At 39.6% G+C, this 27,249-nt stretch overlaps 1 pseudogene; it reads right to left on the bottom strand.

The window, feature by feature from the left end:
• Positions 1-11,318: 11,318 nt before the first annotated feature.
• On the bottom strand, positions 11,319-11,418 carry LOC127133852 (uncharacterized; annotated as a pseudogene).
• Positions 11,419-27,249: the final 15,831 nt, after the last annotated feature.

Here is a 27,249-nt window from a genome sequence, read left to right as displayed (position 1 = left end):
TCATGTTCATCAATAATTGATTTGAAACTTGGAAGGTCATCTCCCATTCCAATACATTATAGGTCATTTTGACTGAAACCCTAATTGTGGGTCAACTTCCTAAGAACATAACTCATTCATTTTTTATGATTTTGAGGTGGGATCAAATGCATTGGAAAGCTTAAGATGTCTACTTCAAATTTTATGTTGAACAAAATTTCAAAATCTCAAAGGATATACATGTGATAATGCAAAACATTATAGGTCACTTTGGGCCAAATGCATTGAAAGTCAAAAAAGTCCAAGTTCAAGTGCCCATAACTCTTTCATCAAAAATCCAAATGATGCAAAATTTAAGTCCATTTTGATTTTCTCGAAAAGATCTACAACTTTGATGTTGGAGGTTTTTTCACTTGGGGCTTGCATCATTAAAACAGAAGGACTTGAACATTGTCCAAATTTGGAAACTTTGCCTTTGCATGTTTTGCACCTTACACTTTAAACTCAAAATTCACTAATTTCCACACTTCAAATGGATTTTGCCCAACATAACAATTTTTCCTTACATCAAAACCTTTCCAACCATTACTCACATGCTCATGTTTGGATTTGGCAATTGGCATTTTCGAAGAGGAGAAGTTTTAGGCATGATTATGCATAACATGTTGAAACTCATTATACAAGCTTGTGCATTGCCAATTCCACGACCATTTCAGCTCAATTATGCTTCAGAGTGCATTTGGCATTGAATTTGGGCCCTTTGAATGATCATGCAAGCCCATGCAATGAATATCCAATTCCATGCACACGAATTTGATCACACTTGCCTTGCCTCTCCATCTATAAATAAGAGCCTCACTCCATTCAAATTTCATCCATGAATCAACCTGAAGTGCTGCAGAAATCAAAACCGAGCCATACCTAAAGGAACTATTTCAATTTTCTTCAATTTCTCAGATATGAAATTCAACTAAATCAGGTTGAATTTCTAGATCTAAAGTTCCTAGACCTCTCTCTCATACTCCATTGATCTTCTGTTTGGCCAAAGGAAGCAAGGAAGCAAGCTCAAATCTCCAGAATCCAAGGTTGTACTTCAACTGGTTTTTTCTTCGAAACGCATCATTTATTGATCTATTTGCTTGGATATTGTGTTGGCTGAAGTCCTCTTCATAGAGGCAATTGTGTTGAGTGCTTAATTGTTGAAATCCATGAAGTTCACATGAACACCACATAATTTCCATCTCTGATTTCTCTCAATATAGAGATCTAGAGTGGAATTGAGTGGTACAGGGATGATGTACATCATCCCAGCTTTCCAATGATGTATGGATCGTGTATTTTGGTTAAGCTTTTGAAACATGCAATTTTGGCCGGAATCTTCATGCCCACCGGAGAAGACGGTGGCTCCGGTCACCGTCCCTTTGCCAGATGCATTGTGGACCATTAGATTTGATCTACAGTTTGTATCCCAACCCTTGGATCTTTTGACTTTTAATAATGCCATGTGTTTCGCTGATGACTTTGGTACACCATGGAAGCGCGCATGTGGAACGTCTGATCAACCACGTAAATTAATGAGGCTTGATCAGACGCTCCTTGTTTTTCTGAATTTCTTATTTTCTGATTTTATTTCTTTTATTTCCATTATTTTCAAAAATTCATATCTTCTTCATTTTAAATCCAAAAAATACGGGACCAATTGCATTCTACTCCAAATAATTTCTAGTTTCTAATTTTGATTTTTAATATTTTTTATTTTGTCATTTGATAATTTTTGTGAATTTTCTCTTTTCTGGTTATTTTTAATTCATTTTAAATAGTTTTTGATATTCAAAAAATACAAAAATATTTTCCTAACCTATTTGAATGATGATGGATCTATGAAAAATATTCTCATCAATTTTTTAATTGATTTGAGATTTATTTGAGATTTTAGTTCAATTAGGTTATTTTTATTCATTTTTAATTGATTAAAAATAGTTTCTGACTTTTAAAAATGCTGAAATTTTTTGTCAAACTTTGTTTGACCTTGTTGAACTTGGGATAAATCACTTGAACCTTTCAAGGTTGATTTGAAGTGATTTTGAAGTATGACCTTTCTTTTATTTTTAATTCAAGTTTATTTTAATTCTAAAAATGCCAAAAATATGTTGCTTATTTGTTTGACCTCCAATCTTCATCCCATTTCTGATTTCTCATTGTTTGACTTTGACTTTCAATGTCACTTGATCAACATACATGGATTGGTACATTTCATTCACCTTATGCATTTTATTCTTTCCATTTCCTTTTCCATTATTCATCTCTTTTTTTCTTCTTCTTCTTTTTCTTTTTTTGATCAATGAGTTAAAGGTTGATAAGTTAGCATTGATTAGGGAGACTTAATCTTCTTTGATTCAAATCTAATTCATCTTGATCAATCGATCAAGAGAATGGCTTTGCATGAAGGATAGGTTGTTTCCTAAATCATGCAAAAGGCTTAAACCATTACAAGATCAATTCTCTTCTTCTTTTTGGCATGGTAAGTTGTTGGAACTTGGTTCATTAATCAAGACTTCTAACTTGTGTTTGTTGCCTACATTATTATTGACCGGCCTCAGATAGTTGTGACTTCTACATAAGTCCAATTACGATTGCTTAACATAGCGCTAAATTTGCCTTATGGCACACTAATCATTAACCATTAACATTTACTCTTTGCACTTTACTTTTATGCAATTTACTATTCTTGCACATATTATTCATTTGCTTTTTTCCTTTGCTCACTTGAGCACATGTTTATGCTAATGCCATTTTCCTTTTGCTCACTTGAGCATATAATTGTGTATATATCTTTTGTGCTTGTGTTTTTCTGTTTGTTGTGAACCAAATGCAAAGAATTGGACAAAGTGGACTTAGATATCAAGACTTTACCCAAGCTAATGGAGTTTGAAGAGAAACTAGGCCTCATGCCTTTAGAGTGCTTAAATGTCAAAGAGCAACTAGGCCTCATGCCTTTAGAATGCTTAAAGCTTGAAGATGAACATTGAAAGGACCATATTCTAAACTCCCTCTTGTCCACTCTTTGATTGTTAATAGAACCTTTTGATGTGTGTGTTTCTTTATGCTAGGGATTCCACCTTGATTCAAATCTGAGGAGCCATTGCCATGAGCTTCTAAGAGAAAGAATTACAAGATGCCTTGAAGAGCCTTCCAAGAGTTCATTTGATTGTTTGCTTGAGTTTATGCTTATGTGATTCCTTACTCCAAAGGATGGGAGCTACTTGGATCATCCATATGATCTCAAGAGAGGAACTCCATTTGTGGTCTTGTTTCTTATCCCTCACCTCTTGTATGCTTAGGATCTTAGCCCTTCTTCTTCTTCTCTCCACTCTAACCCAAGCGAAAACTTTTTGTGCAAACATTTAACCATTGTTTTCAAACATTAGAAACCTAAGCCTTATGCTTTTGATTTTCAAACTTTCTTTTCATAACACTTATTTTGAATTGAACTTCTAAGTCAACTTTGACCAAATTTTGTATATACTTTTCATTGGTAAATATAACCCATTCAAAAGCTTTTTGTGGTTTCAATGGCCACCTTCTTAATCAATTTTTTTCATAACCTTTAGCTATTAGGTTTGAGTTATCCTTGAGGTAGATGTAATACTCACCTATATCCTTAGTGATGGACAATGAGTCTCCCATGCTTATTATAGGGTTAACCCCTCACTAGCATGTTGAAGGTATCCTCACATGGTGGATTTGTGGTTTTAGGTTGAGTTTTCTCCCTTGGATAACAAAAGACCTTAAGGCTTTTGGACCAATCAATTCACCAACTCATTTTGAGATTTTTACCCCGAACTACGATGTTTTGATCCTAGTCTTTTTTAAGATGGTACGTAGGCAATGGGTTTATCCATCCAAACACAAAAATGTAAATAAACTTGTACATTCTCTTTTCATCTCTTCAATCATGTTTGCACAAACAATTTTTTCACAAAAAAACAACAACCTTACAACAAGTATGAAAAGGGCTCCCTAGGAGTACCTAGGATGTTTTGGGTGCCTAACACCTTCCCATTGCATAACTAACCCCCTTACCCAGATCTCTGACTCTCTTTTACTAGTTTTTGATTCGATAAAACTTTTAGGTTTTTGTTCGCTTTCTAACCATTCCTTTGGATAAATAGAAGTACGGTGGCGACTCGACTTGTATGATTTACCTTGGATTTAGTCAATATCTCTAATGGTAACGAATACCCCGCTACAGAAAAGTGGCGACTCTGCTGGGGATCTAGTTTGCCTAGTGGGTTTTGCCTACTTTTCATATTTGTTGTATTATATTGTTGTGTGACATATTTTTGTGCAGTTTGGGATTACTGTATTGTATGTAATGATTGAATTGCTTGAATATTAATTCCTTGTATGCTTGGTGATCTTTGTGAGATGAGTTCTATACCCGAATTCGAGTGCACTTAGGATAGGAGAATGGCGTAGTCTTGTTGACTTGTGTGGAGTTATTCCTTAGCAAGTTGACTTGCAAGTCCATTCACTTGGTGGAGGTCATGTTGGGATCAATAATGTCACACAAGTTGTTGTGGTTAGACATTACTCTTTCCAATATAGACCTTAGAAGCCAAGGACCTTAGTTTACCAAGCCCATCTTGGCCTATTCTTAGGATGTAGTGCGAAAGTCGTTCAAGTGTAAGATTTGATACGATTGTTACGCGATACTACACTCATAAGAGTCTCTCTTGAGAATATTTTTGGAATACGAGTAGTCGTTTCTCCGATAATATCCGAAAGATGGGATGATGACTATGGGAATCTCTTATACAACATGTTTGGCAGGTTAAACCCTAGTACACTCCCTTTGGGTGGTTCTTAACCGAAACTCCATGCTCGTGACTCGTAACAAACTCTTGATTCATGGTTGATCCGTTCATGTATCCTTAATATCAATGGAACTTGGGTGTTGATAAGGTGTAAACCATAATCCACCAAAATGGATGATTGATATTAAGGATAACATGATCCATCCCATGACCTTTGTTTGGTGTGCTTTGCTTGATCCTTGAGTGTGATTGTTGCATGCATGCATTCATGCACCCATTTGCATCCATATCATCAATAATGAAGAAAATTTTCAAGGACTTTAATAGGTCTATTTGCAAATTTTCAGACATGGAAAGACAAAGAAGGAATACAAAGAAGTATAGTTTCAGACAACCAGACTTGAAAGAATTAAGGAATTTGACATCCTATGTACTAGATCCCTTGGGTTTCAAGGCTCGTTTTGGGAAGCTTCTTCCTCTTCTGACTACTCAGATGGATGAAGGGTTGATGAGTGTGTTGGTGCAGTTTTATGATCCTTTGTATCGTTGCTTCACATTTCTGGACTTTCAGCTTTTGCCTACGCTTGAGGAGTATGCCTATCTTGTGGGTATACCTATTCTAGGCCAGTTGTCGTTCAGTGGCTTGGAGAGTATTCCTACTTCTCAAGAGATAGATGAGATGTTGCATATAGATGAATCTCTGGTTGGTGCTCATATGACTACCAAAGGTGGAATTCAAGGTCTCCCTTCTGAGTTCCTCATTACTCAAGCTACTATGTATGGGAAGGCCATGAGTGAGGACGCCTTTGAGGCCATATTTGTACTTCTCATTTATGGGTTAGTGTTGTTCCCCAACATCGACAAGTTTGTGGATATGAATGCTATTAGGATCTTCTCTGCTCTTAATCTCGTTCCGACTTTGTTGGGTGACACTTATTTTTCTTTGCATATGAGGAATGCAAAGGGTGGTGGTGCCATTGTGTGCTGTTTGCCTCTGTTGTATAAGTGGTTTATTTCTCACTTACCACAGACGGTCGCCTTCAAGGAGAACAAGGGATGTCTACGGTGGTCCACGAGACTTATGTCTCTCACTTATGATGATATCTCTTGGTACAACCGTGTATATGATAGTGTGCAGATTATCGACTCTTGTGGTGAATTCTCTAATGTACCTCTTCTTGGTACATGTGGTGGGATTAACTACAACCCTGTTTTAGCACGTCGTCAGCTTGGGTTCCCCCTAAAGGATAAACCCAATAACATTCTGTTAGAGGGTTTGTTCTTCCAGGAGGGTAAAGATCCCCAAGGCTTGAAAGCAAGGATGGTCCGCACTTGGCGCAAGATTCATAAGAAAGGAAGGAATGAGCTGGGTCCGAAGAACTGTATCGCTTTGGAGCCTTACACTGCTTGGGTTAGGAAGAGAGCGTCTGAGTATCTCATTCCTTACGAGTATCCAAGACCTACACCTTTGGTTATGGTTGGGCCTTCAACCCTCCCTAACCAAGGCGTAGAGGAGTTGAGAGACGAAGACCGTTCACGTGCTTGGATCCGCGAACGAGAAGAGTTGCTTCAGCAGATCAAGGAAAAGGATGCTTTGATTGAGTTCCTCGAGCATCAGGTTATTGATGATCCTAATGATGCATGGACTTCTCTACTTCCCCAGTCTTCCAAGTTCTGGAAGAGGAAGTACGATCGACTCGCCAAAGAGAAGGCAAATATGGAGGCAGTCTATGAGGAGGAGGTGAAGAGGATTCGTGCATCTTATCTTCCTGTGTCCCGAGCTTTAGATGATTGTTTCTAGGGATCCATAGGATGATTGTTTCCCTTTTCTCTTTGTATGTGGTTACCAGTACTGTACTTCTTTGATGTAAAACTATTTTCCAGATATTAGTGACAAATTACTTTCATATATGATAAGTGTTTGATATTTCCAAAATTTGCAAATAGAACCCTAAAGTTCCTTTGAAATAAAAACAAATCATATGCACAAGCATTGCATGCATCATGTGCATAAGCAGGTTTTGTTCCCGGCTTCTTGTCCTTTGGTCTAACTCTGTGTTCTTCATTTATTTTGAAGACAAGCTGACTCACCGGTACTACACCAGAAGAAAGAAGTAGCCAGGTTGACTGCCTTGATGGAGTCATTCTTGGCCGCTCAGAGCCAACCTTTTCCAGCACCATCAACTCCTCCCTAGAGGACGGTCATTTCTGAGATCGTGACCTCTACTGTGCCTGCTGCAACGGCTCACTTCGCACCTTCCATGCCAGCTGGGTTCCCGTGGGGAATGCCCCCCAACTTTGTACCAGAAGGTTTCGCCCCTACTCTTGCTTCTTTGCCGGTATCTAGCCCGGTCCTATTAGTGCCACCTCCCGTCGTGCACACGTTACCAAGGGTCGAAGATACCATCTACCACTCTGAGCCATCTGAGGGCCCAGACGTTTATGAAAATATGGATGATATGAAAGACCAATTCCTTGAGCTTCGCAAGGAACTGAAGACTTTGAGGGGGAAGGACCTCTTTGGTAAAAGTGTTGCTGAGTTGTGCCTTGTGCCCAACGTAAAGATCCCTATTAAATTCAAAGTGCTTGACTTTGAGAAGTATAAGGGAAACATATGCCCCCTCAGCCATCTTGTGATGTATGCTCGCAAGATGTCAACGCAAACTGACAACGACCAACTGCTCATCCATTATTTCCAGGACAGTCTGTCCGGTGCCGCTCTCAGATGGTACATGGGTTTGGAGAGTGTGAACATCCAATCTTTCAACGATCTTGTCGAGGCCTTCGTCAAGCAATATAAATACAATATGAATATGGCTCCTGATAGGGACCAATTAAGAGCAATGTCGTAGAAAGAGAAAGAGACCTTCAGAGAGTACGCCCAGAGGTGGCGCGAATTGGCAACTCAGATAGTGCCACCCCTAGAGGAAAAAGAGATGACCAAGATCTTCTTGAAGACCTTGAGCTCGTTTTATTACGAGAGGATGATAGCCAGTGCTCCCTCAGATTTCACCGAGCTGGTGAATATGGGTATAAGATTGGAAGAAGGGGTCCGTGAAGGACGCTTAACACGAGACGAAGGCTCTTCGGAGAAGAGATATGGAAGCTTTGCGAAGAAGAAGGAGGGAGAGGCACATGCCGTGTCTTCCCATGTCAAGAGAAGACCCTCTGTGAAGAGGAAGATTGCTCGCCCGATCAACAATCAGCATCAGGTGGCTCATATAGCACCTGTTTTCAGGGAAGCTCAACATTATCAGCAACCACAAACTCAGCAATATCAACAACAACAACGTCCACAACAGCAGGCCTACCAGCCTCGAAATAACAACAATAATGCCAACACCAACTATGAGAGGAAGAGGGTCACCTTTGATCCAATTACGATGACTTATGCCGAACTCTATCCGTCAATGATCGATAGAAAGTTGATCACGCCACGAGACCCTCCTGATGTACCTGCCAATCCCCAGTGGTGGTACAAGCCTGAACTTCATTGTGTGCATCATTTCGGTGCTCCCGGACACGACGTAGAGAACTGTTATCCCTTGAAGACCAAGGTGCAAGACCTTGTGAGAAGTGGGATTCTGTTTTTCGAAGACGTAGGTCCGAATGTAAAGGAGAACCCATTTCCCGAGCATGGGAAGTCTGTCAATATGGTCCAGGGCTGCCCTGGCAAGTACAAGGTGAAATATGTCAGTCATATCCGACAGTCGCTGGTTGAGATGCATAGATTGTTGTGTAACTATAGCCATTATGAGCATGACCACGATAGATGTCGAACTCTGTTAATCAGAGAGGTTGCCGCCAGGTGCGTAAAAATGTGCAAGAGATGTTGGACTAAGGAGTCATTGAGATCCTTCAGAATAGAAATGTTGATGAAGATGAGCCCGAAGTTAATGTGATTTCTCCGGTGTTCTGGATACCTGAGCCTGTTGTCATCAAGTATGATGGTAGCAAACCAAAGGTTTCTCCTACTCTCGTCATCAAACCAGCCGGACCTTTACCGTACTCCTCTGAGAAAGCGGTTCCCTATCGCTACAACGTTGTGGCAGTGGAAAATGAGAAAGAGATGTCCTTTGATAACGCGAAATTATATCGCTTTTTAAGACTTAATTCAATTAAATTATATTATCATTTACGCTAGTTTATCTCATTTTATCAGATATTATGCAGTATTCCTCTTCTATTTATATCAGGTACCCATTCTGAAGCAAAAGTGAAGAAAAGAAGAAAAGGGGGTGTAAAAAGGAACAAAAAGGAGAGAAAAGGAACCAAAGGCCAAAGCCCAGCCCAAAGCGCACAAGTCACCAATGCTGTGCCTGTGACGGACGTCACAGGACGCGTGACGAGCGTCACGCGAAGTAGCCTTGTGACGGACGTCACACATGGTGTGACGAGCGTCACACCAGTCCACTAGCTTTTTGGCGCAAGTTACGCTCTCAGAAGAATGGAAGTAACGTTGAGGACTTCGTGTCCTATTCCCAAGCCGTGAATTTAGCACGCTGAAGACTCGTGGAAAAGAAGAAAAAGGCAGTTAGTAGCACTATTATAAATAGCTACCCTAATCCCTCTCGTGGGCTCTCCTTTTTTTGCCGTTTACACACACCGAAGCTCTGCCGATTTTCTGTTCAAGCTTTTGCTTAGTTTTCTTTTTCCAGCAGAATTAATATTGTTTATTTTATTTATTTCTTTTGCAAGTTTATTTTCTTCTTCCCTTGCAAATTACCTTTCCCGTTTTTAGCTTTTAGATATTTTTCGCATAATAGTTTCTACACCGGAAATTATTGTGCAACTTTATACCGGATTTAACCTTACGTTATATTCGAGTTTTTTATTTCCTTGATTTAATTTACTGTTTAATTGAAGAATCGAAGAACAAATCCTACCGGCTTGTGGTGGAGTGTTCAAGACCATTGTATTACGCATTCAGGTTCTCTAATTGTTATTTAATATTTAATGTTTTATTCTATTGTTTATTTACATTGCCTGCCTGAAATGAATCTGTGTATGCATGATAATAATTATTATTTAGTTAGCATGTCTGGCTAATTCGCCTAGGTATCGGTATGTAAAGTAAGCAGAAAAGGGATCAAGACTAAGTCGGTCTATTCAAACTTAAAATTAGAATCAATCTTTTTATGGTCTTAACTTACAGGTTTAATAACAAGATTTTTTACAAAAGTAAAAGACATAAAGAAGTTGAAACCAACAGAGCGAGAGTTTGAGGTTTTAACTGGACAGTGTAAGTTAGTCATTAAGTCTATCTCAGGGCGAGAGCAACTTTTAGAATTAATTAAATTCTGACTTTTTTCCAAAAAGTATTTTTAAAGATTGAATGTGAGGACGAGAGTTAAGCATTTAGATTTAATTGTATAACCTAAGTCAACAGAGCGAGAGTTTGAGATAAGGGTGTTTAAAACGGTCAGTATTTTCTTAAAAAGAGTTTCTGCAACTTTATTGTTTTCAAAATATGATTTTTGACTTAATTATAAGTGACAGCTACATTAATATAAGATCATGGTTTCTTCAACAGAGCGAGAGTTTGAGATAAAACCTTTAACCAATAAAGTTAATCGAAACGATTTATTTTAAGACCGAGAGACCGACAAGGAATTGATTCCCTAGTTTTGACAAACTACATACCGATATCCGTTTTATTAATATTTAATCTAGATATTAGTTTAGTTTTTAGCTTCCTTCCCCAAACAATCAACTATTATTCACCTTAGCTTTACGAAGTAACCTTAGATAACGGTATATCGATTCATAAGTCCCTGTGGGATCGATATCTTTTAAAACTACGCGATAGAACTGTGCACTTGCAGTTTGTATCCCATTCTCGACTCACACAGTCGAGCGATCAAGTTTTTGGCGCCGTTGCCGGGGACTTTTATTCAATCGATATCGTAACTCTTCCGTTACGCTGTAGAGACTAAGGTTTCTTTTTCCTTCTATTCTTTCTTTCGTTGATTTGTATGCCACGCACTCGCTCTCAAGGCGAACCGCTCTATTTACGAATCAACGATATCGAACTATATCTCCGAGTCTTACGACGAATTCGGGAATATCGTGCTGAAAACAATCTCCCTCCTATAAACCTTCCTGATATCAAAAACATTTTTCCTTCTTTAACCGAGATGGCAGAACCAGCTCGTGCTCTTAGAGATTACACCGCTCCATCGCAAGATGAACCGCATTCAAGTATTGCTCCGCCCGCAATCGAAGCAAACAACTTTGAACTTAAACCTTCGTTGTTGCAGGCTGTGCAACAGAACCAATTCTCTGGAAATCTTACCGAAGATCCAAACCTTCATTTATCCGTATTTGTCCAATACGCTGATACTGTTAAAGCTAATGGTGTCACTTCAGAGGCAATTCGACTTCGTCTTTTTCCTTTCTCATTAAGAGATAGCGCTAGAAGATGGCTTCAATCTCTCCCTTCCAACTCAGTCACCACATGGAACGAGTTGAAGAAAGTTTTTCTTGCCCGATATTTTCCACCAAGCAAAACAGCTATGTTAAGAGCCCAGATAAACGGATTTAAACAGAAAGACAACGAGTCTCTTTTCGAAGCATGGGAAAGATACAAAGACATGATGAGACTTTGCCCACACCATGGTTTGGAAGACTGGTTAGTAATTCACACATTTTATAATGGTCTCTTATACAATACAAGGTTAACAATAGACGCCGCTGCAGGGGGTGCACTAATGAACAAACCTTATGCTGATGCTTACCAGCTTATCGAGAGCATGGCTCAAAACCACTATCAGTGGGGAACCGAACGAACAACAGTGGAAAAACCTCAACCGAAAACTGGCATGTACGAGATAAGTAACCTTGATCACGTTAATGCAAAAGTGGATGCTTTGGTCCAGAAGATTGAAAGTTTAAACGTATCACCTCCAACCGCCGTGGTTGCTATAACTCAGAATTGCGAGGTCTGTGGAATCCAAGGCCACACTCCTGCGGAATGTCAACTCTTGACTGGAATCCAAACAGAGCAAGTAAACTATGCTCAAGGAAGCCCCTATTCGAATACCTATAACCCAAATTGGAAGAACCATCCAAACTTTTCATATAAGAGTAATAATGCTCTATACGCACCTGGACAGTCTCCGAATCAAACCCCATCTGTACCTCCGGGATATCAGAAACCGAATCCTAACAATAATAACCCTAGAAAATCCAACTTGGAAATCATGATGGAAAACTTTATAGCTTCCCAACAACAAACCAATAAAGATTTCTTAAACCAGAACATACACACTGGCGAACAACTTAAACAACTAGCAAGCAAAGTAGATGCCTTGGCTACCCATAACAAAATGTTAGAAACACAAATATCTCAAGTAGCTCAACAACAAGCACCTACTGCTGCACCAACTGGTACATTCCCTGGACAGCCCCAACCTAATCCGAGAAGCCAAGCTCATGCAATTATATTAAGAAGTGGAACGGAAGTGGAAGGACCGTCTGATCCAAGGATAGGAAACCAAAACCCTAAGAAATCTACTGAGGAAAGTGAACCTAAGGAAAAGGAAGAGAGTAATAAGGATACCCTAGAAAAGAAGGAACCTTACGTACCTCCACCACCTTACAAACCACCTATACCTTACCCTCAAAGGCTTGTTAAAACCAAAGATGTAGGCCAATTTAGAAAATTTGTCGATCTCCTTAAACAATTAAACGTTACAATTCCGTTTACCGAAGCTATTACGCAGATGCCCTCATATGCTAAATTCTTAAAAGAAATTCTTTCTAATAAAAGGAAACTTGAGGATAGCGAAACCGTTACACTCCCTGCCGAATGTAGCGCTATAATCCAAAACATGCCCCCTAAACTCAAGGATCCGGGTAGCTTCTCTATACCCTGTCACATAGGAAAATTTGTCATCGACAAAGCCTTATGCGATTTAGGAGCCGGAATTAGCGTTATGCCTTTATCCATATGTAAGAGACTGGAAATGGGAGAATTAAGACCGACCAAAATGTCTGTGCAATTAGCAGATCGTTCCATCAAATATCCTGTAGGAATCCTTGAAAACGTTCCCGTACGCATAGGTCAGTTTTACATTCCCACTGACTTTGTAACACCCCGATAATAATAAAATAATTATTTGAATTGAGTTAATAATTCATTTATTAATTTAATTAAATAATTGGAAATTTTATTATTATTATTATTGGATTATTATTTTGGAAAATATATAAGTGGGACTTAAGGAAATATCCCATTTGGTAAGAAAAGGTTTTACGTGAAACAGAGAACGATAGTGAAAGAAGAGGAAAAGGGCAAAGAGACAGAGCGAGGGCTGAAGGTTGAAGAAGGAAGGGCTTAAGCTTAGAGATTCGCCGGATTAACTCAGGTAAGGGGGGTTTATCGTCGATTAATGGGTATTATGGGATAATACGTAGTGGGTAGTGATAAGCCGTTAAATTAACCCTAATTGGGACGGTATATGCTGATTTTGATGTTGGATAAACGGTGTTAAAATCTGTAAATTGAATCGGTAGTGGTGTAAGTCGTAAATGTTAGACTAGGACACGAATTCCAGTTAAAAACTTGAATCGGCGCTACCAATTACCGGGCGAATTGTTCTGTTTAGAGATGGTTGTAGTTGAGGAAACGGCGGAAAAACCTGTGAAACGTAAGCTAACGGAACCCTGGAAAACTCAGAGAAAATCTGAGTCTGCGCGCGAGCGGTCGACCATAGGGTCGGCGTGCGCTGACCCGTGAGGCATGCGCTGACTGCATGCGTCGACGCATGGTAGTTTTGCGCCGACCAGTGAGCTAAACGTCGACTGTATGCGTCGACGCATAGGGCTTTTGCGCCGACTCCCTCCAGTTGAGCAGAGTCTTTGCGCCGACCTGTGAGTTTCGAGCTGTGGAAAAATCGATATAGTATGTTGCAGAGTGGGGAAAAATGAATCTTTTAATGTTGTGTGCCTATTTGAGGGTTGGCCTATGTCGGCCTATGATGTAATAGGGATTAATTCCCGCTGTTTGAGCAGTATAGACATTAGTAGAGTGTGCTAATGTTGTGGTTGTTGTTTGACATGATATAATATGCTTTTGTGATAAATTGTGTTGATAATGTGGAATGGTATACATGATGTTGTGAATGTATGCATTTGTGAATAGACTATTCTATGGCTTCGAGTGTGAGTATGTGTCTATTCTTGATTATCGTTGATGTTGCATTGCTAGGTGATTAGCATGCGTATTGTGGCCTTCGGGTGGTAGCTAATTCCCATGGTGAGGAATTAGTGAGTGAATCATGTTGATTGTTGTTGTTGTTGTTTGCATGCTAGGTGATTAGCGTGCATATCATGGCCCATTTGGGGTGGTAGCTAATTCCCATGGTGAGGAATTAGTGAGTGAGTCACTATGTCTCAAATGAGTGGGACTAGTGAGCTTGGTAGCCGTGCCTGGATTTGGACGGTGAGGTTGAACTATATGTTCACAACATAGTCGGTACCGCATGCATAAGAGTCTCATTGCACAATGAATGTATGGCATATGATATGAATGGATGCATTCCAGTATCATATGTGTGTTGTGTGTTGTGTGGTTAATGTTGAATATGATGGTTGGATGGATACTGCCGTTGTTGAGTGCGTAGTTTGGTTAGGGTGAATTAATGTGTTATTTACTTAGCATTACATGTTGTTCTATAATGCTTATTATATTGATTGAAGAACTCACCCTTACAACTATTTTTCAGGTAACGAGCAGTGAGTTGGGTAGAAGCTAGTGCTATGGAGTCTAGTGTCGTCCTTAGTGGGTCATGCTCTGGTAGATGTAACATCGGGAGGGGATGTTTGACTATGTTTTAATTTAGTTGTTGATCAACTTTACATGTAATGTAGTACATGCTTTGAATTGTTGATGTTTTATATCCGCTGCGTATTATGCAACTGTTTTATTTGATAAATAAATGAGCATGACAGGATGTTTTGATAAATGTTTGTGAAATGATTGTGTGACACCCTTCGGGGCATAATTACTCTGATTAACATGTTATTATTTTAATTAAATAATTTGGGGTTTTTAGAAGGGTGTTACAGACTTCACAATTATGGACATTAGAGAAGATGATACTACACCTATTATACTAGGAAGACCATTCTTAGCAACTGCCGGTGCAATCATAGACGTAAAACGAGGAAGACTCACCTTCGAAGTAGGTGAAGAGAAAATTGAATTCATTCTTTCCCAATTCTTGAAAGCACCTGCAATAGAAGATACATGTTACTTCATGGATATCATCGATGAATGCATAAAAGAAGCAGAGTCAGGAGAAGACAAATCATCAGACTATCTTTTAGAAGACAAATCTAAACAATGCTTAGCAATAACACCGGACCCTACGCAGTGTCTTAACAAACCAACCCCTGATTTGAAAACACTTCCCAAAAATCTGAGATATGAATTCCTAGACTTAGAACTTGAACGACCTGTGATAGTCAATGCAGATCTAGGAAGACTCGAAACAGAAAAACTCCTACATATCTTAAGAAAATATCCAACCGCACTAGGATACCACATAACCGATCTTAAAGGAATAAGCCCTTCTATTTGTATGCACCGCATCATGTTAGAAGAAGACGGTAAAACCTCTAGGGAACACCAGAGAAGACTAAATCCGATCCTAAGTGAGGTAGTAAAGAAAGAAATAACCAAGTTATTGGAAGCAGGTATTATATATCCTATATCTGATAGCAAATGGGTCAGTCCTGTACACGTTGTACCAAAGAAAGGAGGCATAACCGTTATTGAAAACGAAAAAGGAGAAACTATAACTAAACGAATCGAATCGGGATGGAGAATGTGCATTGATTATAGAAAACTAAACAAAGCAACCCGAAAAGATCATTTCCCTTTACCATTCATTGACCAAATGTTAGAACGATTGGCTAAACATTCACATTTCTGTTATTTAGACGGTTATTCAGGCTTCTTTCAAATACCAATTCACCCTGATGACCAAGAAAAGACAACATTCACATGCCCTTTTGGTACCTTCGCTTATAGACGAATGCCGTTTGGTCTGTGTAATGCCCCTGCAACTTTTCAAAGATGCATGATGGCAATTTTCGCCGACTTTCTCGAAAACATCATGGAAGTATTTATGGATGATTTTCTGTATACGGACAAAGTTTCGAAGAATGCCTTGAAAACCTGGAAAGAGTTCTTGAGCGATGTGTAAAAGTAAACTTAGTACTTAATTGGGAAAAGTGCCACTTTATGGTACAAGAAGGAATTGTTTTAGGACACATCATCTCGAACAGAGGAATTGAAGTAGACAAAGCCAAAATAGAGGTAATCGAAAATCTTCAACCCCCAAGAACCGTGAGAGAAGTACGAAGCTTTTTAGGACACGCCGGTTTTTACCGACGATTCATCAAAGACTTCTCTAAGATAACTAAACCCTTAACCGGACTATTAATGAAAGATGCTGAATTCATATTCGACGATAACTGTTTAAAAGCATTTCAAACTCTCAAACAAGCATTGATCTCCGCACCCATTATGCAGACACCAGACTGGAATGAACCTTTCGAAATAATGTGCGATGCCAGCGATTATGCTGTAGGTGCTGTTTTAGGACAAAGAAAGGATAAAAAGCTTCATGTTATATATTACGCTAGCAGAACCCTGGATGAAGCACAGATGAATTATGCCACAACCGAGAAAGAACTCCTAGCAGTAGTATTTGCGCTAGATAAATTTCGTTCTTACTTGGTAGGAGCCAAAATAATAGTTTACACTGATCACGCTGCTATCAGGTACCTTCTAACAAAAAAGGATGCTAAACCTAGACTCCTAAGATGGATCTTGTTACTACAAGAATTCGACTTAGAAATCAAGGACAAGAAAGGAACTGAAAACGTAGTAGCAGACCACCTCTCTAGACTTGAGAACCTTGAACCAGAAAGAACATCCATTAATGATGATTTCTCGTATGACAAACTCATAGCTACTTTGGAAGAGAACAACTCCGACATGCAAGTAGAAACCACCTTAGCTATATCTGTCATACCATGGTACGCTGATCTAGTCAATTATTTAGCTGCCGGAATAGTTCCACCTACTTTATCTTACCAGCAGAAGAAAAGATTCTTCCACGACATAAAACACTATTACTGGGATGATCCCTTACTTTTCAAAAGAGGCCCCGATGGTATTTTCCGTCGATGTATACCCGAAGAAGAGGTAGAAAACATAATCCAACACTGTCACTCTGCGCCTTATGGTGGACACACAAGTACATCCAAGACCTGCTCTAAAATCCTACAAGCTGGCTTTTATTGGCCAACTATATGGAAGGACGTACATGCGGCTATTAAGGAGTGTGACAGATGTCAACGCACGGGAAACATATCTAGACGTGACGAGATGCCACAAAAAGGTATTTTGGAAGTAGAGATTTTTGACGTGTGGGGGATAGACTTCATGGGACCATTTCCATCCTCCTTCGGTAACAAATACATACTCGTGGCGGTTGACTACGTATCAAAGTGGATCGAAGCTATAGCTTCTCCAACTAATGACACCCGAGTAGTAACTAGACTCTTTAAAAATATAATATTTCCGAGATTTGGCATCCCAAGGATAGTAGTCAGTGATGGTGGATCGCACTTTATATCCAAGGTACTCGAAAAACTACTACTTAAATATGGAGTGAGACATAGGATAGCAACACCTTACCACCCTCAAACCAGTGGACAAGTGGAAGTATCTAACAGAGAAATTAAGCAAATACTAGAAAAAACGGTCGCCACTTCAAGGAAAGATTGGTCATTGAAACTACCAGAAGCTTTATGGGCATACCGAACTGCTTATAAAACCCCCATAGGGACGACCCCATTTAAGCTCATTTATGGAAAATCCTGTCACCTCCCGGTAGAATTAGAACATAAAGCCTATTGGGCTATTAGAAATTTAAATCTGAATTACAAAGCCGCCGGTGAAAAGAGAATCCTTGACATAAACGAATTAGAGGAACTCAGAAGAGACGCCTATGAAAATGCCAAAATCTATAAAGAAAGAACAAAACAATGGCATGACAAGCGTATATCAAGGAAAATCTTCAAGCAAGGCGACGCAGTACTTTTATTTAACTCCAGACTAAAATTATTCCCGGGAAAACTACGATCCAGATGGTCAGGACCTTTCCATATCACTAAAATCTTTCCCAGTGGAGCGGTAGAAATAAAAGGACAATCTACAGAACCGTTCACCGTAAACGGGCAACGTCTGAAACATTATCACTATGCGGAAACCAACGAAGATTCGCAAATTCTACACTTAGACGAAACGCCCCCAGGACTCATAGACTATATTTAACAGTTTCTTTGTCGAGCTTGCGACATTTAAACAAAGCGCTTAGTGGGAGACAACCCACAAATTACTCTGTTATTTTATTATTCTATTATTATTATCATTTCTCTATTTTCTCTTAATTATTCTTTTAATTTCTATTTAGTATTCATTATTGATTTATTCAAAAAAAGAAAAAAAATATATCCATATAATAATAATAATTCTTTTCTTCTTTCGGCATTTGGCCAAATCCTGACTTAAACTCATGTTTTCTTTTCTCTAGTTAACACTAACCAGATGGGACATTTTGACCGTATGGGTATCAAGTTCAGAGGAATGGCTCAGAAACGAAGGTTTGAAGAACTAGCCGCTAGAGAGATGCTACCTAGTTTATATGCTGATGATTGGGCTATGACTGCCCTTGGACTGAGACAGAGTGTCCTGTTTTTGCTGAATCAGATAGGATGGGAGACCTCCCCTATCCTGAGACATTTCACCACCTACCGGTGACTCACACTAGAATTCCTTAGTTCATTAATCTATCTACCTAGCCATGGAAAAGGAATTACCAGAGGTTTTATCCAGTTCAGAATGTTCAATATGGAGTACCAATTTAATATTAGAGACTTCACCAACCTTTTGGGTTTTCCTACCTCCTTTGATACATTCACTATAAGCCAGGAAGAACTTTTTGAATATAGAGAGCTAGAACACTTTTGGGGTAAGCTGACTGGAAATGATGAGCCCGAAGAACATGAGTTTCTCTCTGGAAACATACATAACCCGGCTTTTCGCTATTTCCATAAGATCCTGACCCACACTTTATTTGGGAAGAAGCCAAATAGTACTTCAGTTTCACGTGATGAACTCTTCATCATATTTTGTGCTTCCCAGAACCGTCCAGTAAACGGTGCTACTTTTATGTTAGCTAATTTGGACCACCTTATCCAGGATGAGCGAGCACCCATTAGAATAGGTGGCCTGATAACTATGATAGGTAATGCTATTGGATTACGTCAGCCTATGCTTGACCTGAACCCTTTTTGTGGCATTACTACTCTGAGTATACCTTTCCTCTTCAACACTATGTTTATAGCAAACATAGGGTCTGATGAGTTCGAGCTTATTATTGGTAACCAGGTTCTCTGCCTATTCACCATGCCCGATCCTAGAACTAGTGTTCATAACCAAAGGAACTGGCTCTATAACCTGAATGAAACCCCAACTCCTGCTGGATCCACTGAATCCATCCAGGATTATGAGATTTGTGATGACTATGAGCACTATGTTGACCATATCTCTCTTGCTGAATCTGACCCTCAGACTCCATCCGGCTACTATGATATTGATCCTCCTCCTCAGCCTGTCCTGACCAAAGAATCAGCTATGCCTGATCTCCGACATCATATGCCAGGAACAAATATTAAAACCGTCATTGAAGCTTTGATGTCAGAACAAAACGCCCTCAGGGAAGATTTCCACAGCTTGAGACTTGCAGTCTTAGAACACATGAGCAGCACGGCAAGTCAGTTACGTATGTTACGGCATCATGTTAACTCTTTTGCTCCTCCGGCCAGAGATCCGAAGATAGATGGAATTTAGTTATTTTCTTTCTTAGTTATTTAGTTTTAGGTTAGATTTTTCATTAATGTTATTTGAATTCATGTTCGCATTTTTTTTTTCCCTTTTCATTTCATTGTTTTCCCTTCGTGTATTACATTATGTCAATTTTATTAAAGCTTCTATTTTATGCAATGGCTATGTTCTCTACTGTTACTTAGAATGAATTATTATTATGTGAAGTAGAATAGCATGCAATACAAATTAATTAGCTAAATTAATTAGAACAATCTAAAAAACCAAATAAAACAAAAACAAAATAATCAAAATATATTCATCTCCTAATTAAGTCTGTGTAGCGCTACTGAAGAAGCCTTGCCAAAAGAACTGTGTGACGAGCGTCACACAATCCATGACGAACGGCACGCAACACTCTTGTTACGAGCGTCACACCCTTGTGACGAGCGTAACGCCTCTCAGACATGTGAACGTTAGGGAGCCGTTGGAGACGAACGTTACACCCCTACCTTTTTACATTCCCCATTCATTTTTCATTTACCACATTTAATTACTTTTCAACCACTCTTTCTTTTCACCTCCCACATTTTTCTCCTATAAATACCTACCAAAACTTCCTTCATTCACCACAAAACAATTCTCTCATATCAAATACATTTCTTTTTCTTTCCAAATCATCCCTTCAAAAATTCATTACAATGGCGGGAAATCAAAATTTCGGAAATATCATCTTCCGATCCGGAGATGACAACTATCAGCAAGAGCAATTCGAGCGCTTCCAACAGCGAGGCGTCGCTCCCACCAGGTACCCCGATTTAACTTGCTTGCAACAATTAGGCTTACTCCAAGGTATCGAGTGGATGCTCCGTAAAGCCGATTTAACCTTCCTTTGCACTCATAACCAACCCACCTACCCTTCCCTAACCTTAGAATTCCTAAGTTCTTACGACTACACCACTCCCGCCGGTGAAGGTGAATTTCTAACCGGTACGGCAACCTTCCGTATGTTTAACACCGAGTACTCTCTAACCCAACGCGAATTGAGTGCCATGCTACAATTTCCCACAGAAGGTCTGTTGCATGCCAGAATCCCTCCAACCTCAAACTGGAACACAGTTCTAGTTTTCGACCTTTTTAAGAAAATTTCCGGTATAAATACCTACAACTGGGAAGAACTCCTTCTCTCCCACATCCATAACCCCACCATCCGTTATTTTCTCCGTATCCTGCAAAACACACTTTTTGGAAGACCAAACAACAGTAAGGTTAACTCGAAGGAGTTATTTTTCCTCCAGTGCGTTTTCGAACCGGATACTAAGGTAAACGCCGCCTCTTTTCTCTTTCATCATATCCGCACCTTATGTGCTAGAGGCCGGCAACCATTCATAATTGGTGGATTAATAACCTCCATAGCACTTGGCCTGAACCTAGGGGATAAACTCCAAACTTTAGAATCCCTACCACCCCTGTCTATGGATATCAGCTATTGTCGCTCCAGCCGCCTGATTAAAAACAGAGTAGGCGGAGGATACTATCTTATGGTGAACAACCAAGCTGTCCCAAGTGTTGTGCTACCCAATACCACTCTAACGGATGTCACAAACCCGGACCGCCACCTTTATGATCTCAGCGCTCCTGAAACCACCGAGCCTTCACAAACAAACCAGCAAACAGATGAGTTTGAAGAAATGGAACAAGGTGATCATCCGCCAACACAACAATAAGTCCCGCTAAACCCTTCCAGTAATGCAGCCGGCCCATCCTCCCAACGTCGTCGACGAAGACGACCCGCGACCAACGACGACATTATGGATGCTATCGATGGTATGCAGGCACAGAATGCAGACATGATGCAGATGATGCGTCAAATGCAACAGCAACAGGATGCTCGGAATGCCATAACCGACCAGCGGTTTACTGAGTTGTTTAGCAGATTCGACAGCTTAGACATACGTCAAAGATCATCAGGACCAAGAACCAGAGGTGGAAGGCAGCCTTAGTTGTATTTTTCTTTTCTTCTCCATTTTGTATTTCTTTCCCTTCAAACATCGAGGACAATGTTTAGTTCAAGTATGGGGGGGAAACATTATTCTTTCCATTCTCATCTTTGTTTCAAGTATGTACTCTCCCTTTTCATTGTTATTTCCCTATAAAAAAAAAAACAAAAAAAAAACAAAATATTTTTTTAAGTTAAGTCCTGAATGTGAAAAATTTTCTATTATCTATTTCCCTCAACTTTCTTGAGCCATAACAAAAATTTTAACACACCCAATAAGTATAAAGGTTGCTTACTTTATAAAATTTGAGTGAAATCAAAACAAAATCATTACCATAACAACGCTCTGAGAACCGCAATATGTTAGATCAGGATAAGTACCTATTATACAGAACTCCTTGAACTTTTAGTTCTATGGTAACCCCAAGTAGTTTATACAGAAGTCAGCACCATCTTAATAGCAAACTACGTGGAGAGCCGATGAATATAAGTGAATGATCCCCAAAGTAACATGAAATATACGAATATATCAATAAATGCACTAATTAAATTAGGTGATCCTTACCAGATCATTTAATCTAAAGGTTGCAGATCATGCAAAAGCACAATACGAAAGATCCATTACGAGTTGGTTCAGTAGGAATCTGGTACTGAACTCGGTAGGGCGGACTACGGTTCGATCCCCCGCAATTTGCAATGGACTGAATAATGAAGGTATCCGACTTATGTACCAGAACTTCTAGCTAAAAGCAGATCATAATCACTAACCGGTTACTCCACTATGTGCGCGAAAAGATAAAGGGCTTAATGTGATTTCGCTAGAATGAAAACGGGTAAAATAAGACTAAAGGAACCAGGATAGCTATCATAGGGTACTTGAACTGATTGGCATAAGGTAGGGTTATCTAAGTTGTAACGGTAGTTGTTGATGACAAGATTAAACTCAAGTCCTCCTAAACAAAAATCCATTGGCAACCTAGTACGAATTGATGTGTGCTTTAAAATTTCATCTGGCTAAAACTTTTAACAAGTTCTATACTGAATTTTGCTTGAGGACAAGCAAAGAATTAAGTATGGGGGAGTTTGATAACGCGAAATTATATCGCTTTTTAAGACTTAATTCAATTAAATTATATTATCATTTACGCTAGTTTATCTCATTTTATCAGATATTATGCAGTATTCCTCTTCTATTTATATCAGGTACCCATTCTGAAGCAAAAGTGAAGAAAAGAAGAAAAGGAGGTGTAAAAAGGAACAAAAAGGAGAGAAAAGGAACCAAAGGCCAAAGCCCAGCCCAAAGCGCACAAGTCACCAATGCTGTGCCTGTGACGGACGTCACAGGACGCGTGACGAGCGTCACGCGAAGTAGCCTTGTGACGGACGTCACACATGGTGTGACGAGCGTCACACCAGTCCACTAGCTTTTTGGCGCAAGTTACGCTCTCAGAAGAATGGAAGTAACGTTGAGGACTTCGTGTCCTATTCCCAAGCCGTGAATTTAGCACGCTGAAGACTCGTGGAAAAGAAGAAAAAGGCAGTTAGTAGCACTATTATAAATAGCTACCCTAATCCCTCTCGTGGGCTCTCCTTTTTTTGCCGTTTACACACACCGAAGCTCTGCCGATTTTCTGTTCAAGCTTTTGCTTAGTTTTCTTTTTCCAGCAGAATTAATATTGTTTATTTTATTTATTTCTTTTGCAAGTTTTATTTTCTTCTTCCCTTGCAAATTACCTTTCCCGTTTTTAGCTTTTAGATATTTTTCGCATAATAGTTTCTACACCGGAAATTATTGTGCAACTTTATACCGGATTTAACCTTACGTTATATTCGAGTTTTTTTATTTCCTTGATTTAATTTACTGTTTAATTGAAGAATCGAAGAACAAATCCTACCGGCTTGTGGTGGAGTGTTCAAGACCATTGTATTACGCATTCAGGTTCTCTAATTGTTATTTAATATTTAATGTTTTATTCTATTGTTTATTTACATTGCCTGCCTGAAATGAATCTGTGTATGCATGATAATAATTATTATTTAGTTAGCATGTCTGGCTAATTCGCCTAGGTATCGGTATGTAAAGTAAGCAGAAAAAGGGATCAAGACTAAGTCGGTCTATTCAAACTTAAAATTAGAATCAATCTTTTTATGGTCTTAACTTACAGGTTTAATAACAAGATTTTTTACAAAAGTAAAAGACATAAAGAAGTTGAAACCAACAGAGCGAGAGTTTGAGGTTTTAACTGGACAATGTAAGTTAGTCATTAAGTCTATCTCAGGGCGAGAGCAAGTTTTAGAATTAATTAAATTCTGACTTTTTTCCAAAAAGTATTTTTAAAGATTGAATGTGAGGACGAGAGTTAAGCATTTAGATTTAATTGTATAACCTAAGTCAACAGAGCGAGAGTTTGAGATAAGGGTGTTTAAAACGGTCAGTATTTTCTTAAAAAGAGTTTCTGCAACTTTATTGTTTTCAAAATATGATTTTTGACTTAATTATAAGTGACAGCTACATTAATATAAGATCATGGTTTCTTCAACAGAGCGAGAGTTTGAGATAAAACCTTTAACCAATAAAGTTAATCGAAACGATTTATTTTAAGACCGAGAGACCGACAAGGAATTGATTCCCTAGTTTTGACGAACTACATACCGATATCCGTTTTATTAATATTTAATCTAGATATTAGTTTAGTTTTTAGCTTCCTTCCCCAAACAATCAACTATTATTCACCTTAGCTTTACGAAGTAACCTTAGATAACGGTATATCGATTCATAAGTCCCTGTGGGATCGATATCTTTTAAAACTACGCGATAGAACTGTGCACTTGCAGTTTGTATCCCATTCTCGACTCACACAGTCGAGCGATCATCCTTGCCCTCCTCATTTGTTGTTAACATTGCTGATGTTAGCGGTTTGACCCGCAGCGGTCGTGTATTTTCAGCACCGCCAAAGCCTCAAGCTGATGCCGATTTTGTTGAACGCCCGATTGGGAATGCTGTGAGTACTCCGAATCCGACACTTGTTGTTAAGACCTCCTCTACATTGAGAACTTCTGCTTCTGCTGGCCCGAGTGGCAATGCGAAAGAAGACTGTGATGAGATGCTGAAGCTCATCAAGAGAAGCGAGTACAACGTTGTAGACCAGCTTCTACAAACGCCATCCAAAATATCTGTGTTATCATTGCTTTTGAATTCAGAACCACACTGAGAAGCTTTGCAGAAGGTGTTGGATATGGCGTACGTAGATCACGATGTCACGATAGAACAATTTGACAGTATTGTTGCAAACATTACCGCTCGTAACAACTTGAGCTTTTGTGACTCTGATCTCCCCGAGGAGGGAAGAGACCACAACTTGGCATTACACATTTCTATGGGTTGCAAAGACGACGCCATGTCCAATGTTCTGGTGGACACTGGGACATCATTGAATGTTTTGCCAAAATCCACTCTTACGAAGCTGTCATATCAAGGGCCTCCCATGAGGCAGAGTGGAGTAGTTGTGAAGGCTTTCGATGGGTCTCGCAAAACTGTGATTGGCGAGGTTGATCTCCCAATCAAAATCGGACCAAGTGATTTCCAGATTACCTTCCAGGTTATGGACATTCACCCATCGTATAGCTGTCTCTTAGGCAGACCATGGATTCATGAGGCTGGCACCGTGACATCCACCCTACACCAGAAACTGAAGTTTGTAAAGAATAAGAAGCTGGTGGTGGTAGGGGGAGAAAAGGCTCTCCTGGTTAGTCATCTGTCTCCCTTCTCTTATATAGATGCTGAGGATGAAGTTGGAACTCCGTTCCAAGCTTTATCTATTACTGAGCCTATTAAGAAAGTAACTTCTTCATTTGCTTCCTACAAAGATGCAAAGTTGGCCATTGAGCGCGGCGCAACTGCTGGTTTGGGGCATATGATTGAGTTAAAAGACAACGAGTCCCGGGCTGGCATAGGTTTTTCTTCTGGGGTTTCCAACACGCAAGGTTTGTTCAAGAGTGGAGGTTTCATCGACACCAATCAAGACGAGGAGGCTGCTACCATCTTGGAAGAAGACGAAGAGGATTCTGGCAACTTCGTCATCCCTGGGGGGATCTGCAATAATTGGGTCGCTGTGGATATTCCGACAGTTATCCATAAGTAAAAGTAATGTGCATTGTGTTTAAAAACCCTTCTCCCATGCCAAAAGGAGAAGTGACAACATTGTTGGCGCATAAATACAATGATATTTTCATTCAATAGATTCATGTTAAATGTTTATTTTTCTGATTATTTTCCCTTTTCGCTTTTGCATGAAATTGGTGATCACATAAAACCTCAAAAATAGAATAAAATCAATCTTTGCATCTGCATAATGATTTGCTTTGTTTGAATTCTAGAGCTCTTTATATCCAAAATCATTATGCAGGTTGATCAAACCCATTGAACATAATGACCCAACACCATCTCCCAACTTCGAATTCCCTGTATTTGAGGCAGAAAAAGATGATGATGAAGAGATTCCTGACGAGATTACCCGTCTACTTGAGCATGAAGAGAAGATCATTCAGCCGCATCTTGAGAATCTGGAAACAGTCAACTTGGGGTCTGAGGATTGTGTGCGAGAAGTGAAGATTGGGGCACTCCTGGAAGAGTCTGTTAAGAAGGGGTTGATTGAGTTGCTACGAGAATATGTTGATGTCTTTGCCTGGTCATATGAGGACATGCCTGGTCTAGATACATATATTGTGCAACATTTCCTACCTTTGAAGCCTGAGTGCGTGCCCGTGAAGCAGAAGCTCAGAAGAACTCATCCTGATATGGCAGTGAAGATCAAAGAGGAAGTTCAGAAGCAAATTGATGTGGGGTTTCTGGTGACTTCTACATATCCTCAATGGGTGGCCAATATTGTGCATGTGCCTAAGAAAGATGGAAAAGTCCGGATGTGTGTAGACTATAGAGACTTGAATAAGGCTAGTCCGAAAGATGATTTTCCTCTACCACATATTGATATGTTGGTAGATAATACGGCTAAATTCAACGTCTTCTCATTTATGGATGGATTTTCCGGATATAATCAGATTAAGATGGAACCCGAGGATATGGAGAAGACAACATTCATCACACCTTGGGGAACATTCAGTTATCGAGTGATGCCCTTCGGTTTGAAGAACGCTGGAGCCACGTATCAACGAGCTATGACTACCTTGTTTCATGATATGATGCATAAAGAGATCGAGGTATATGTTGATGATATGATCGCTAAATCAAGAACGGAAATTAACCATGTAGAGCACCTGTTGAAACTTTTTCAGCGTTTGAGAAAGTACAAGCTTCGTCTGAATCCCAAGAAGTGTACATTTGGAGTCCGTTCCGGCAAGTTATTGGGTTTTATTGTCAGTGAAAGAGGTATTGAAGTTGATCCTGCAAAGGTCAAAGCAATCGCGAGATGCCTGCGCCCAGAACTGAGAAGCAAGTCCGAGGTTTTCTTGGCCGCTTGAATTACATTTCCAGATTCATATCCCACATGACTGCCACATGTGCGCCAATATTCAAGCTCCTCCGGAAAGAT

The sequence above is a fragment of the Lathyrus oleraceus genome, chromosome 3 (genome assembly GCF_024323335.1).
Source record: "Lathyrus oleraceus cultivar Zhongwan6 chromosome 3, CAAS_Psat_ZW6_1.0, whole genome shotgun sequence".
NCBI classification, from domain to species: domain Eukaryota; kingdom Viridiplantae; phylum Streptophyta; class Magnoliopsida; order Fabales; family Fabaceae; genus Lathyrus; species Lathyrus oleraceus.
This window is presented reverse-complemented; position numbering and strand designations above follow the sequence as displayed.